The sequence below is a fragment of the Calidris pugnax genome, unplaced genomic scaffold (genome assembly GCF_001431845.1).
Source record: "Calidris pugnax isolate Ruff unplaced genomic scaffold, ASM143184v1 scaffold42, whole genome shotgun sequence".
NCBI classification, from domain to species: domain Eukaryota; kingdom Metazoa; phylum Chordata; class Aves; order Charadriiformes; family Scolopacidae; genus Calidris; species Calidris pugnax.
In genome coordinates, this window is record NW_015090920.1 from 1296477 (window position 1) to 1309845 (window position 13369).

A 13369-nucleotide genomic window follows, 5' to 3' on the forward strand; every position below is an offset into this window, starting at 1 on the left:
TGACAGCGTGGAAAGTCTTCCAGGGTCCCACTGACCAACCAGCAGAACGGTGTCCAGGTGTCACCAGCTTCCCTGGTGGCTGCCTGCGTGGTGCTGGGGTAAATCAGCCACAGCTAAGGACAATGTCAGAGAAAAATATGTTGTGTGCCACCTGCTTGTGGCTACAAATGTAGGTTTGGGGTGGATCTTCTGGAAAGCACTTCTGAGGAGAAGGATCTGGGGGTCCTGGTGGACAGTAAACTCTCCATGAGCCAGCAATGTGCCCCTGTGGCCAAGAGGGCCAATGGGATCCTGGGCTGCGTAGGGAAGAGTGTGGCCAGGAGGTGGAGGGAGGTCATCCTCCCCCTCTGCTCTGCACTGGGGAGGCCACAACTGGAATCCTGCATCCAGTGCTGGGCTCCCCAGTTCAAGAGAGACAGGGAACTGCTGGAGAGAGTCCAGCGTAGGGCAACAGAGATGATGGAGGGATTGGAGCATCTCCCTGATGAGGAAAGGCTGAGAGAGCTGGGACTCTTCAGCCTGGAGAAGAGAAGGCTGAGGGGAGACCTTATTAATGCTGACAAGGATCTAAAGGGTGGGTTGAAGGAGGATGGAGCCGGACTCTTTTCAGTGGTTCCCAGTGACAGGATGAGGGGCAACGGGCACAAGCTGGAACATAAGAGGTTCCACTCAAATATGAGAAAAAACTTCTTTGGGGTGAGGGTGGCAGAGCCCTGGAACAGGCTGCCCAGGGAGGGTGTGGAGTCCCCTTCTCTGGAGATTTTCAAGCCCCACCTGGATGCTCCTGAATAACATGCTCTGACAAGCTCTAGACAATCCTGCTTCAGCAGGGGAGTTGGACTAGATGATCTCTATGGTCCCTTCCAACTCTGAAATTCACTGAAATTCAGTCAAAGAGTTGCCAACAGAGACTGCAGTTGTGTGCAGGGGGGTAAGAGAAGCGTTGGGAGCATCTTTTGCACCTTAACTGTGTGCTGCCTTCCTGCTGGGAGGCAAAAGGGGAGACAGAACAGGCAAAAAAAAAAGGGGCCAGAGACAGGAAAAGATAGGGATATAAAGAAGAACTGTTGGAACAGAAATTTTCTCGTTTGGGTTCTGCTTCTGAAGGCATTAGGAGATGATGTGCCTTTTTTCCTGTCCTGTAACGCTGTCTTGACAAAAGCAGCTAAAAATTCTATGAAGTAGGTACTTACTTAAAGGATATGTAAGTTTAAGGGAGACTCTGAACCCAAGAACTTGTCAGTGACAGAAACGAGGTGTGCTTTGTTAGCTGCTGGTAAAAAAAATCGACCTGACTTGGAATGGAGACTACTTTGTCTTGATTTAAGGAAGTGGTTCTGGGTTTTGGTGGTGCTTCCTTTCCCTACTTTCCATCACCCCTTTTTCTTTCTCTTGATACTCTGTATTTCATTTGAATTTGTTAGTGGCCTTGGTAATCGCTCTGAACTGAAATTGTGTCCTGCCCTTAGAGGGCTGAGGTTGTGGAGGAACTGATGGTTTTCCAAAGTGACACCACAGAGAAGTGTGTCTTCCTCCTCCAGCAGGACGGCACGGTAAGGGCAAAAAGAACATGGTGCTGGAGCGAGTGCAGAGGAGGGCAATGAAACTAGTGAAGGGCCTGGAAGACAAATCATACGAAGAGCGGCTGAAGGAGCTGGGGCTGTTTAGTGTGAGGAAGAGGAGGCTGAGGGGAGACCTCATCACTCTCTACAACTACTTGAAAGGACACTGTAGAGAGGTTGGTGCTGGTCTCTTCTCACAGGTAATTAACAATAGAATGAGAGGGAATGGCTTCAAGCTCCAACAGGGTGGGTTTAGATTGAACATTAGGAAGGAATTTTTCACAGAGAGAGTGGTCAGAGACTGGAATAGGCTGCCCAGGGAGGGGGTTGAGTCCCCATCCCTGGCTGTGTTTAAGGGCCGTTTAGATGCAGTGCTGAGGGACATGGTGTAGGGGAGGACTTTGTAGAGTAGGGTAGATGGTTGGACTCGATGATCCCAAGGGTCTCTTCCAACCTCAATGATTCTGTGATTCTGTGATTCTGAGTGGGAAGATGCTAAACTGCAGCTTTATTTTTCACAGTCAAAGAACTCACACTTGGCGTTACTTCTCCTCTTTGCTTGTCTTCCCCTGCTCTTGCAGGAACCAGGCTTCTAAGCTGTTTGAGCCCCATTTTTCACTCCGTACCTTCGCAGCATCAAACATAGCACGGTCTCCTGCTAATTTGTGCCAACTGATAGGCCTATATGGAAGAGAATGTATATTTCAGTGGATCGGGCACTCAAAAAAAACCAAACCCAAACAAAAAACCCTTAAAAAAATCATGTCAGTGTAAGTAATATTTTTCTTTTTTTTTTTTTTTCCTTAAAATATATATTTTTTTATTCATTAGCTAGCTCTGCAAGCTCCATAGACAAGATCACAGAATCACAGAATGATTCTGGGTATGGGATTGGAAGGGACCTCTGGAGATCATCTAGTCCAACCCCCTGCCAAAGCAGGGCCACCCAGAGCAGGTCCCACAGGAACGTGTCCAGGTGGGTTGGAATGTCTCCAGAGAAGGAGACTCCACCACCTCCCTGGGCAGCCTCTGCCAGGGCTCTGCCACCCTCACAACAAAGAAGTTCCTCCTCATCTTTAGGTGGAACTTCTTATAGTCAAGTTTGTGCCCATTTCCTCTGGTCCTGTCCCTGGGCACCACTGAAAAAAGACTGGCCCCATCCTCTTCACATCCTCCCTTGAAGTATTTATAAGCCTTGATCAGAAGCCAGATCCTTTATTCTTTTGACTCCAAATGTCTTTTTCTACAGTCTGTCTTTTCTTTGGGAAGCTCTGAAATGCTCTTCTCTCCCCGACTTCTGCTGACCTGCTCTATAGTATTGGGAGGCACCTCTTTTTCCTGACTCACTGTTGTTTTAAGATGTGTTTCAGTAATTGTACATTATGTTAAGTACATAGAAGTATTATGAGACCTGTGCGAAGGTTGCCATCTACTGGCATCATAGAATCATTCAGGTTGGAGAAGACCCTTGGGATCATCGAGACCAACCCTCAACCCCACTCTGCAAAGTTTCAAAGTTTCCAAGCCTGAGGAAAGCTGGTTGATATTCAAGGATCACCTCCTCCAAGTTCAGGAGAGACGCATCCCAACTAAGAGGAAGGAAGTCGGGCAGAAACATCAGGAGGACTAGATGGACGAACAAGGAGCTCCTGAACAAACTCCTCCTCAAAAAGGAAGCCTACAGAGGGTGGAAGCAAGGACAGGGAGCCTGGGAGGACTGCAGAGAAATCTCCCAAGCAGCCAGGGATCAGGTTAGGAAAGGTAAAGCCCAGAGAGAATTAAATCTGGCCGGGGGTATCAAAGGCAACAAGAAAAGCTTCTATAGGTATGTTGGTGACGAAAGGAAGACTAGGGAAAATGTTGGCCCTCTTCAGAAGGAAATGGGAGATCTGGTCACCTGGGATAGGAAAAAGCTGAGGTACTCAATGACTTTTTTTATCTTGATCTTCGCTGGCACGTGCTCCAGTTACACTGTCACAGAAGGTAAAGAAAGGGACTGGGAGAATGAAGAAGCACCCGCTGCAGGAGATCAGGTTTGACACCATCTAAGGAACCTGACAGTGCTGACAAGTCAATAGGACCTGATCAGATACATCCGTGGGTCGTCAGGGAACTGATGGATGAAGTTGCTAAGCCCATTACCCATCATATTTCAGAAGCCATGGCAGTCCAGTGAAGGTCCTGCTGACTGGAAAAGGGGAAACACAAGCCCCATTTTCAAAAAGGGGGAAAAAAGGAAGACACAGGGAACTACAGGCCAGTCAGTCTCATCTCTGTGACCAGCAAGATCGTGGAGCAGATCCTTCTGGAAACTCCACTGAGGCACATGGAAAATAAGAAGGTGATTGGTGAAAGCCAACATGACTTCATCAAGGGGAAATCGTGCCTGACACTTGGTGGCCTTCTGTGATGGGGTTATATAGCATTGGCGGGTAAGGGAAGAACAACTGACATCATCTACCTGGTCTCGTGCAAAGCATTTGACACTGTGCCACGTGACATCCTTGTTTCTAAATTGGTGAGATGGGGATTTGATGGATGGACCACCCAGTGGATAAGGAACTGGCTGGGTGGTATCACTCAAAGGGTGGTGTGGTTGACCACTCATTGTAGTCAATGGTTCAGTATCCAAGTGGTGTTCCTCAGGGGTCAGTACTGGGACCAGTGCTGTTCAACATCTTTGTCAGAGACAGTGGGGTTGAGTGCACCCTCAGCAAGTTTGCCAATGACACCAAGCTGGGTGGTGCTGTCAACATGCTGGAGGGAAGGGATGCCATCCAGAGGGACCTGGACAGGCTGGAGAGGTGGGCCTGTGTGAACCTCATGAAGTTCAATCAAGCCAAGCGGAAAGTCCAGTACCTGGGTCACAGCAATCCCAAGCTCAAATACAGGTTGGGTGGAGAATGGCTGGAGAGCAGCCCTGAGGAGAAGGACTTGGGAATGTTTGTGGATGAGAAGCTCAACATGAGCCAGCAACATGCACTGGCAGCCCAGAGAGCCAACCCCATCCTGGGCTGCATCTCTTGAAGTGTGGCCAGCAGGTCACGGGAGGGGATTCTGCCCCTCTGCTCTGCTCTGGTGAGACCCCACCTGGAGCTCTGTGTCCAGCTCTGGAGTCCTCAGCACAGGAAGGACATGGACTTGTTGGAAGGAGTCCAGAGGAGGGCCACGAAGATGCTCAGAGGGATGGAGCACCTCTGCTGTGAGGACAGGCTGAGAGAGCTGGGGTTGTTCAGCCTGGAGAAGGCTCCAGAGAGACCTTATAGCAGCCTTCCAATATCTGAAGGGGGCTACAGGAGAGCTGGGGAGGGACTCTTTATGAGCAAGTGTAGATTTAGATTAGATCTCAGGAAGAAATTTTTTACTCTGAGGGTGGTGAGACACTGGCCCAGGTTGCCCAGAGAAGCTGTGGCTGCCCCATCCCTGGAGGGGTTCAAGGCCAGGCTGGATGGGGCTTGGAGCAAGCTGGTCTGGTGGGAGGTGTCCCTGCCTGTGGAACAGTGTGATCTTTAAGGTCCCTTCCAACTGAAACCATTCTACGATTCTATGAATGAAAGTGAGGAAAGCAGCCTGGCCAGATCTTCAATTGGTGGTTTTTTGTCAGTCTCAAGGCGCTCTAAGGAACATATTTTGGTGATGTGTGTAGTTTGAGGCCTGATTTCAAGTAGGCCAATAGAGATAGGTCACAGATGTATTATGGATGGGACCTTTGGGTTTTTTTCTCCTCCTTGTGGGGTTTGCTTTGGGAACCGTTTGCGCTGAGGTGAAATGCCCGTTGCTTGGGTTCTTCAGAGAGTGCCTCCCAGCTGTGGAGATGACTTGTGAGGGGTTCCTAGGTTCTTTTGGGTTTGGAGAAGTAGGCTTAGAAGTTAGTGGACATATGGCACGGAGGCCTTCCTGGCTCTTTGCTTCTTAATTGTTGTTGAACAGAAAGGAAGGGCCTTAGCTTTGTAGCCATCTCTTCCCTCCTCCTCCTCCTCTTATATTTATTATTCTATTTAACAATGCCTCCTCAATTAGTGTCCCCAATTCCTTAGTGAGCAGGGTTCATCGTGATCAATTGTCATTAAGTACATCCAATCAGCGACGTTCCAGATAATGGCCGCGGTATTGACCGATTTCTAATTTTACAGTATGTTGAGCTCTGTTGAACTCTTTTAATATGATAATTGCTTTCCTGATCAGTAGTCATGATTTGTGTGCCACTGTAGATTATTGACATCCCTGGGTATTTGTATTTGACTGTTACACAAGATGGATGTGGGGAAAGACATTTAATATCTGCACGGTGGATATTAAATGGAGTGATATTGGGGGAAAATACTATATCCTTGCATATTGGAATACTTTTAAGAAATAGGTTATTAGATAATTTAGAAAGGTGTATTTCTTCTTTTTATATGAGATAGATATTACATACTACCTTTTAAATTTATACAGACATCAATTAAACAGCTTAGTTTGTAACCGCATCATAAGCATTCATTTGTTCATATATTAAATGCTGTGTTTACCGTGTTATAGAGCAGATTTTTTTAATAAAAAATGCTTATAATATATGGCTATGGGCAGTCATTTTATATCTCTTATATCATTTTATAAAACACACCTACAAGGGATTATAAGGAGAGATATATAGATGAAAAAAAAAAAACGTTTACGTTAGGATTTGAGCTGAGGCTGATTTCTATCTGGATGCTGTTTTAATTATTTGGACTTTTAAGTTGCTCTTGGCGTGTTGCACCCTGGCCCTTCTGCGCTGTGCCTGTGACAGGGGGAGCTGGTGGGGACACGGGGAGCTGGTGGGGACACCAGGAGCTGGTGGGTGCCCACTCTGGTGCAGAACCAGGAGGTGGCAGGCTGTATGCGTGTCTAAGCACCACCAGGAGGACTAGAACCTTATTAATGCTCTTTTGGGAAGCACAAGCCTTAGTACCACTTAAGGAAAAAAAAAAACACCAGAAGGATGAAAAGGTAAGTAAATTTCCTGGACGTCAGCGTGTTTTTTTCCTTCCTGGCACGAACAGCAAAATACAGTATCATTTTAAGCAGTGATTTAGTTAGACTGGAAGCTTAAGTCGTTAAAGAGATCATTAAGTTCTGGAGCAACACAAGTTTTTTTTTTTTTTTCTTCACTGTTTCTGCTCTCCAACTGCCGCAGAAAGCCAGGCTGCCTGCTCTCAGGTGATGGTGGTCCTCATGTGTCTGCTGGGTTGTCTGTTCGTAGCAGTTCTGCTCCAGAAGGTGGTGTCCACATCTCCTCCTCCTGTGGAGGTGCATAGAACCCCTCAGAGACACACAAAACCACTTCCACATTAGCACGGTGGTGGTGAAGGTTTCTCAGTGGTTTGGTCAGCTGAGCCCAGACGCTTTTGAGGTCAGGAAGGAAGGGAAGAACATCGCTGAATCACCTTCTGATGCCTCTCTACTGCTACAGAACCAAGCTTTAAGTATGAACTGAAATATTTTCATAGAATCATAGAATGGTTAGAGTTGGAAGGAACCTGAAAGAACATCCAGTTCCAACCCCCCTGCCCTGGGCAGGGACCCCTCCCACCAGACCAGGCTGCTCCAAGCCCCATCCAGCCTGGCCTTGAACCCCTCCAGGGATGGGGCAGCCACAGCTTCTCTGGGCACCCTGTTCCAGTGTCTCCCCACCCTCACAGCAAAGAATTTCTTCCTAATATCTAATCTAAATCTCCCCTCTTCCAATTTAAAACCATTCCCCCTTGTCCTGTCACTGCACTCCCCGACAGAGAGTCCCTCCCCAGCTCTCCTGTAGCTCCCTTCAGATATTGAAAGGCTGCTCTAAGGTCTCCCTGGAGCCTTCTCTTCTCCAGGCTGAACAACCCCCGCTCTATCAGCCTGTCCTCACAGCAGAGGTGCTCCAGCCCTCTGAGCATCTTCGTGGCCCTCCTCTGGACCCCTTCCAACAGGTCCATGTCCTTTCTATGTTGAGGGCTCCAGAGCTGGACACCAGACTCCAGGTGGGGTCTCACGACCGCAATAACACTGTGTTGTGTCCAGGCCAGCATATTTAGCAGCTTCCAGGAACGAGCACTGAGATGTCTCACTGAAAAATGTGCTTCTTGCTAGGAAGGTCTCAAGGTCCTGTTTCCAAGACTATCAAGGAGTCTCAGCTATTACGCTCCAAGTGATAAAATCCTGCTGTAGACGGGAGGCCAAATGACCACAAAGCCTGTGCTGAGGGTATCCAGGTGAAAAGAACTGAACGCCGAACAGCTGGGAATATTTCCATGGGATTTATCCATATAACCATTGCATTAGAGAAGATCCCCCTCTTCCCCCCACAGCATCCCCCAGTCACCTCAGCATAATCACCTCTGAGACACTCAAGGTTGTGTGGGACAAGTGTGGGCAGTTTCTGTGGCCCGCAGTGGTCTCCACCACAATGTGTTCCCTGTTGTAGCTTGCTCCCTTGAATGTCCTTCCCATGTGTTCACATTTTCCTTTTCATTGTCAGGAGAAAATAATTCCTAAACTATTGAAGTCAAATTTTTTGAGGTGTGGGGCACACCTTGGCGCTCTAGTGTTTATGAAGCACACGGTGCTTGGGAGCCCTCCTCCTTGCTGGAGACAACACACAAGGCTTAAAGGGTACGTAGAAGCTGGGATAGTTTTTATTTATTTTCAGTGTCATAAGAATTGCAGGGCCACGACAGCAGCAGAAGGGAAGAAAGTGCGGAATTTCCCCGAGTGGTTTGCTGGCCACCTGCCATTCCTCAACAGCAGAAAATAAAAGGGAGTACCAGGATAATGACTCCAACCCTATTTGTTTCCGATAAAACCCACGTCTTTACATGAGATGAAGCTATTTGATATTCTGAAGTTGCTCTGATCCAGTGACAGGAGACAGATGAAAAGCTACTTGCTGTTAGATCTGAGCTCCCAGAATCACAGAATCTTCTAGGTTGGAAGGGACCTTAAAGATCATCTTGTCCAACCATCAACCCAACTGACAAAAATAGACACCCACACAACAAACAAGGAGCATCATCACTAAACCAGACCTCCCAGCACTACATCAACCCGTCTTTTGAACACCTCCAGGGATGGGGCCTCAACCCCCTCCCTGGGCAGCCCATTCCAATGCCTGAGAACCCTTTCCGTGAAAAAATTTTTCCTAATATCCAGCCTGAACCTCCCCTGGTGCAACTTGAGGCCATTTCCTCTTGTCCTGTCGCCTGTGACTTGAGAGAAGAGACCGACCCCCACCTCTCTACACCCTCCTTTCAGGGAGTTGGAGAGAGCAATAAGGTCTCCCCTCAGCCTCCTCTTCTCCAGGCTGAATAACCCCAGTTCCCTCAGCCTCTCCTCATAAGACTTATTCTCCAGACTCCTCACCATCTTTGTCGCCCTTCTCTGGACCCGCTCCAGCCCCTCAATGTCTTTTTTATGGTAGGGGGCCCAAAACTGGACACAGTACTCAAGGTGAGGCCTCACCAGTGCCCAGTACAGGGGGACAATCACCTCTCGGGCCCTACTCGCCACGCTGTTCCTGACACAGGCCAGGATGCTGGTGGCCTTCTTGGCCACCTGGGCACACAGAAGCCAACAAGGCGAGCGATAACTCAGCAAACGGAGGGTGGGACCACCACAGGAGGTGACACCCTCCAGGCTGGCTTCCCGAGACTTCCCTCAACAAGGTTTCCCTCATCCTGGAAACCAAGTTTGCAGCAACGCTCCACGCCGCCAAAACTCGATGGGCTCTGCTTAATTAAGCGGGATAAAGTAAGTACAACCAAAGGAATGTAAAAACGAATCGTTCAGAATGGCGGCGCGGTGAGGACTGAGGAGAATGTGACACGTGCTTTTTCTCAGTCTCTGATTCAATCCATCCCCCTGTTAAAATCACTCATTACATTACACAGCAGTGCATATTAAGGCAATAAACATAAATGTACTCTTACTACAGACATAAAAATATATTATTACTAGCGTCTACAGAACAAAAAAGGATGAATCCCAAGAACTTCTCACAAGGTTAAAAAACAAACTAAAACTCTTTGGATCCACTTGGAGCACCTCATTTAGATAAACTTGAAGCATCTAATTTCAACTGAACTTTTTTTGTATGTACTGTACTTTGTGAAATAAATTGAAAAGTAAGGATATATGAACATGTTTTCCTCCAAGTTCATCAACTCTGATACATTCTCATGGGATGTTTCTTTCTCATGGTTTGCACTTTTTTTTTACTGCACAATATCCCTCTGGAAAGCACGACTACGTGTAGCCTTTGTGCACACAATAGGCCTTGAAAAAATGAAAGCCTGGAAAATTGTTAAAACTAGCACTCTTTCCCTGCCCTCAGTGGAATCACGCTGTCTTACCCGTGCTGAAAGTATGGTCCTAGTGCTTGAAAGAATAGAAGTCCTTCTCTCTGAGGAAAACAGGCTCAGTGGTAAAAAAGTGAGGCAGAGATAAATTGTACCTTCTCACAGGCTACGGAGCAAACCAATAAAATGTAACGATGGGATTAATTTGAAACTCATTTATCAGTAGACAGGTGATCAGTGGTTTATAACAGCTGTACCTTTTTATAAGACAAAGGCCACTTGGCAAAGAGAGCAAGCTGTTTGTTTGGGGTGGTGTTTTCTTTTTTTTAATAAGTCAACAGTTTTTGCAGTTAACTCTTCGATGGGAGTGCAAGAGGATGAACTTTGGCACATGCCTGATAGGACTTTGCCAGCAGCTCCATCCCTGGGAGCAGGCTGCCACGTTAGCAGGTGTGTTGACTCCCTGCTGTCCCAGCCAGAGAAGGTGGTTCTTCAAGCAGCTCAAGAACACAATCGATTTTTTTTTAATTTTTTTTTTTTTCCCCAATTTAACATTTATGGCTTTGTGAATGATTCAGGCAAGCGTGGAGGGGCAGCCTGGATGCAATAAAGGAAGGGTTTTTGTTTACGTGTGAGTTTTGTCTCTGTTGTGCTTTCGTTCAGCTTACACGGAACGGCTGTCCAAAAAAACTGCCTAAAACTGCCTCCTCTCTACCTTTTCACCGGCGTTTTTTTCCCTGCTGGTGTGTGATGACAGCGGGGACCAAACCAGTCTTAACTCCACACAATGAACGTTACACCTACGGGTCTCCAGAGTTTTCTTTTGATGCTTCTCAGGGACACTCATGGATTTCAGCCCTCTGAGACTCTGGAATTTGTCACATGCCACCAAATTTGACATACGCTGGGCTGAGTCGAGTCTTTTTTTTGGATTTTACTAAAACAGTGGTTAACAAATACCTGGTGTAAGTCAAACAAATTCTTTATTTTCAAGGTTTTCAACAAACAAACAAAAAAAACCCCAAAGAAATAAAGCTTTACCTTGCACGGGATTATCTGTTTTGCAATTCTTGCTTCAGATGGCTATTTTAGATGTTACCATCTAAGTGCAAATACTGAAATACAATGGAGATTAAATCTGTACAACACATTCCTGTGAAAGCTGTATTGTTTTCCTCAGGAGCTAGACAACACCCACTATGGCTACTTCTGTCCTTCGGATGGAGGCTCCTGTTCCTTCGTGCCAGGTAAACACAAATCAACCAAGACTTTGGCCTCTGCTATTTGCACCCCAGATCAAAATTCATGAGCAAGTACTAAATTCCCTGTATCGCTTTCTGCTTATGAAGCAAGGGAAAAAAAAATACAAATTTAAAACAAGCCACTCACGGACGTGAATGTGTTGTGAATATCACCCTGCTTGGAAAGTAAAGTTCTCTTGATTTGTTTGTTCCAGACTTTGGCCACTCTTAATTGACTTTGACCCACACACCCCTGTAAGGTTTGAAAACCACTTGCAGTGCAGCTCTTTGGAGAAAAGATTCTTGCACTAAGGTGTGGATGGCACTGACAGGCTTTCGGTCCCAACCGGGCATTTTGGGCGTGATCACAACTAAACACTCAGAGGGATGAAAACACAGCAGTGCTGGTTGGCAATCTCAGGTGGAGTAGGACGATTGCTCCTGCGGTTGTTGTGCCCACAGGCTTCATCAAGGATCATCTTGTCTGCCTTGGTGAAATCATCTAGCCACATGAGGCGAAGAGTGGGAGGAGAGGTGAGATGCCGAGAGCAGAGAAGCCTTGTCCAAGATGACACAGTGCCAGAGCCAAAAATAGGAGCCAAAATCCAACGCCCTTGTCCACATGACTCTCTTGGAAATAGTTCTTAAGGCCTTGGAGTCTCATTCAGGTTTTTCCTTGGATCTGAAGTACTTGGCTCTTAGATACACTTCTGACCTCTTGAATGTGAAGAGGGAAATCAAATGTCCCTTTTCTAGGAAACAACTATGAAAGATGCGTGCGTACATCAAGATGAAGGCCTTTTTCCTGGATCAAAATGTTCTTCCCTATCCGCAGGATGCTTCAGCAAGGCTACCATCCCTCTTCTACCTCTAGCCAATTTCCACAAAATGTCATTTCTCTTGGTGAGTGCCTAGTGCCTGGTTAGGTGTCCTCGGGGTCAGTCCCTCAGTGAATCCCTCTTCCCATCTCAAGGCACGAGACACAACACAGACAGACCTGGCTAAAGGGCAGACCTTGTCCCTTTTCACTTTCTTTAGCTGTCCACACCTACTCTACTGTTCATAGATCCAAGAGCTTTCCTCAATTTTCACAGAATCACAGAATCATGGAGTTGTTGAAGTTGGAAGGGACCTTCTAGAGATCATCCAGTCCAACTCCCCTGCCAAAGCAGGGTTGCCCAGAGCACATCACTCAGGAGCATCCAGGCGGGGCTTGAAGATCTCCAGAGAAGGGGACTCTACACCCTCCCTGGGCAGCCTCTTCCAGGGCTCTGCCACCCTCACCCCAAAGAAGTTCTTCCTCAGATTGGAGTGGAACTTCCCATGGTCCAGCTTGTGCCCGTTGCCCCTCGTCCTGTCCCTGGGAACCACTGAAACGAGTCTGGCTCCATCCTCCTTCAACCCACCCTTTAGATCCTTGTCAGCATTGATAAGGTCTCTCCTCAGCCTTCTCTTCTCCAGGCTGAAGAGTCCCAGCTCTCAGCCTTTCCTTATCAGGGAGATGCTCCAATCCCTCCATCATCTTAATCATCGTCATTCAATTTTCCTCTTCTCTTTTACTTTCTGATCTGCTATTTTGGGCCTTCCCATGGCTTTCCTGGCCATGCACTGGCCATGGAGCACTGCAGTATGCTGGGCCAGTACTGCTGCCTCCCATCTGACTCCTGAGGAGATGTCTCTTCTACATGAGGAGTTTTTAGTGCAGACGTGGCCTGTTTTTAGCAGCTTTCTGTACCTCCAGAATCACAGAATGCTATGGGGTTGGAAGGGACCTCTGGAGATCATCTAGTCCACCCCCCTGCCAAAGCAGGGCCACCCAGAGCAGGTCCCACAGGAACGTGTCCAGGTGGGTTTGAATGTCTCCAGAGAAGGAGACTCCACCCCCTCCCTGGGCAGCCTCTGCCAGGGCTCTGCCACCCTCACAGCAAAGAAGTTCCTCCTCATCTTTAGGTGGAACTTCTTACATTCAAGTTTGTGCCCATTTCCTCTTGTCCTGTCCCTGGGCACCACTGAAAAAAGACCAGCCCCATCCTCCTGACGCCCTCCCTTGAAGTATTTCTAAGCCTTGATCAGATCCCCCCCTCAGAGCGAAGCCCCCTCTGCCTCGCCCCGCAGAAGGATGCCCACCCTGGGGAAGGCGCACCCCTTCTTCCCCCTTTTTCCAAGAAGACCCTCGCTGTAGAAACATATTCTTAAATAAAACACCCTCCCCCTTTCGCCGCGGAGCCGTGAGGGGAGGGAGGGGGGGGGTGTGTGTGTGAGGCGC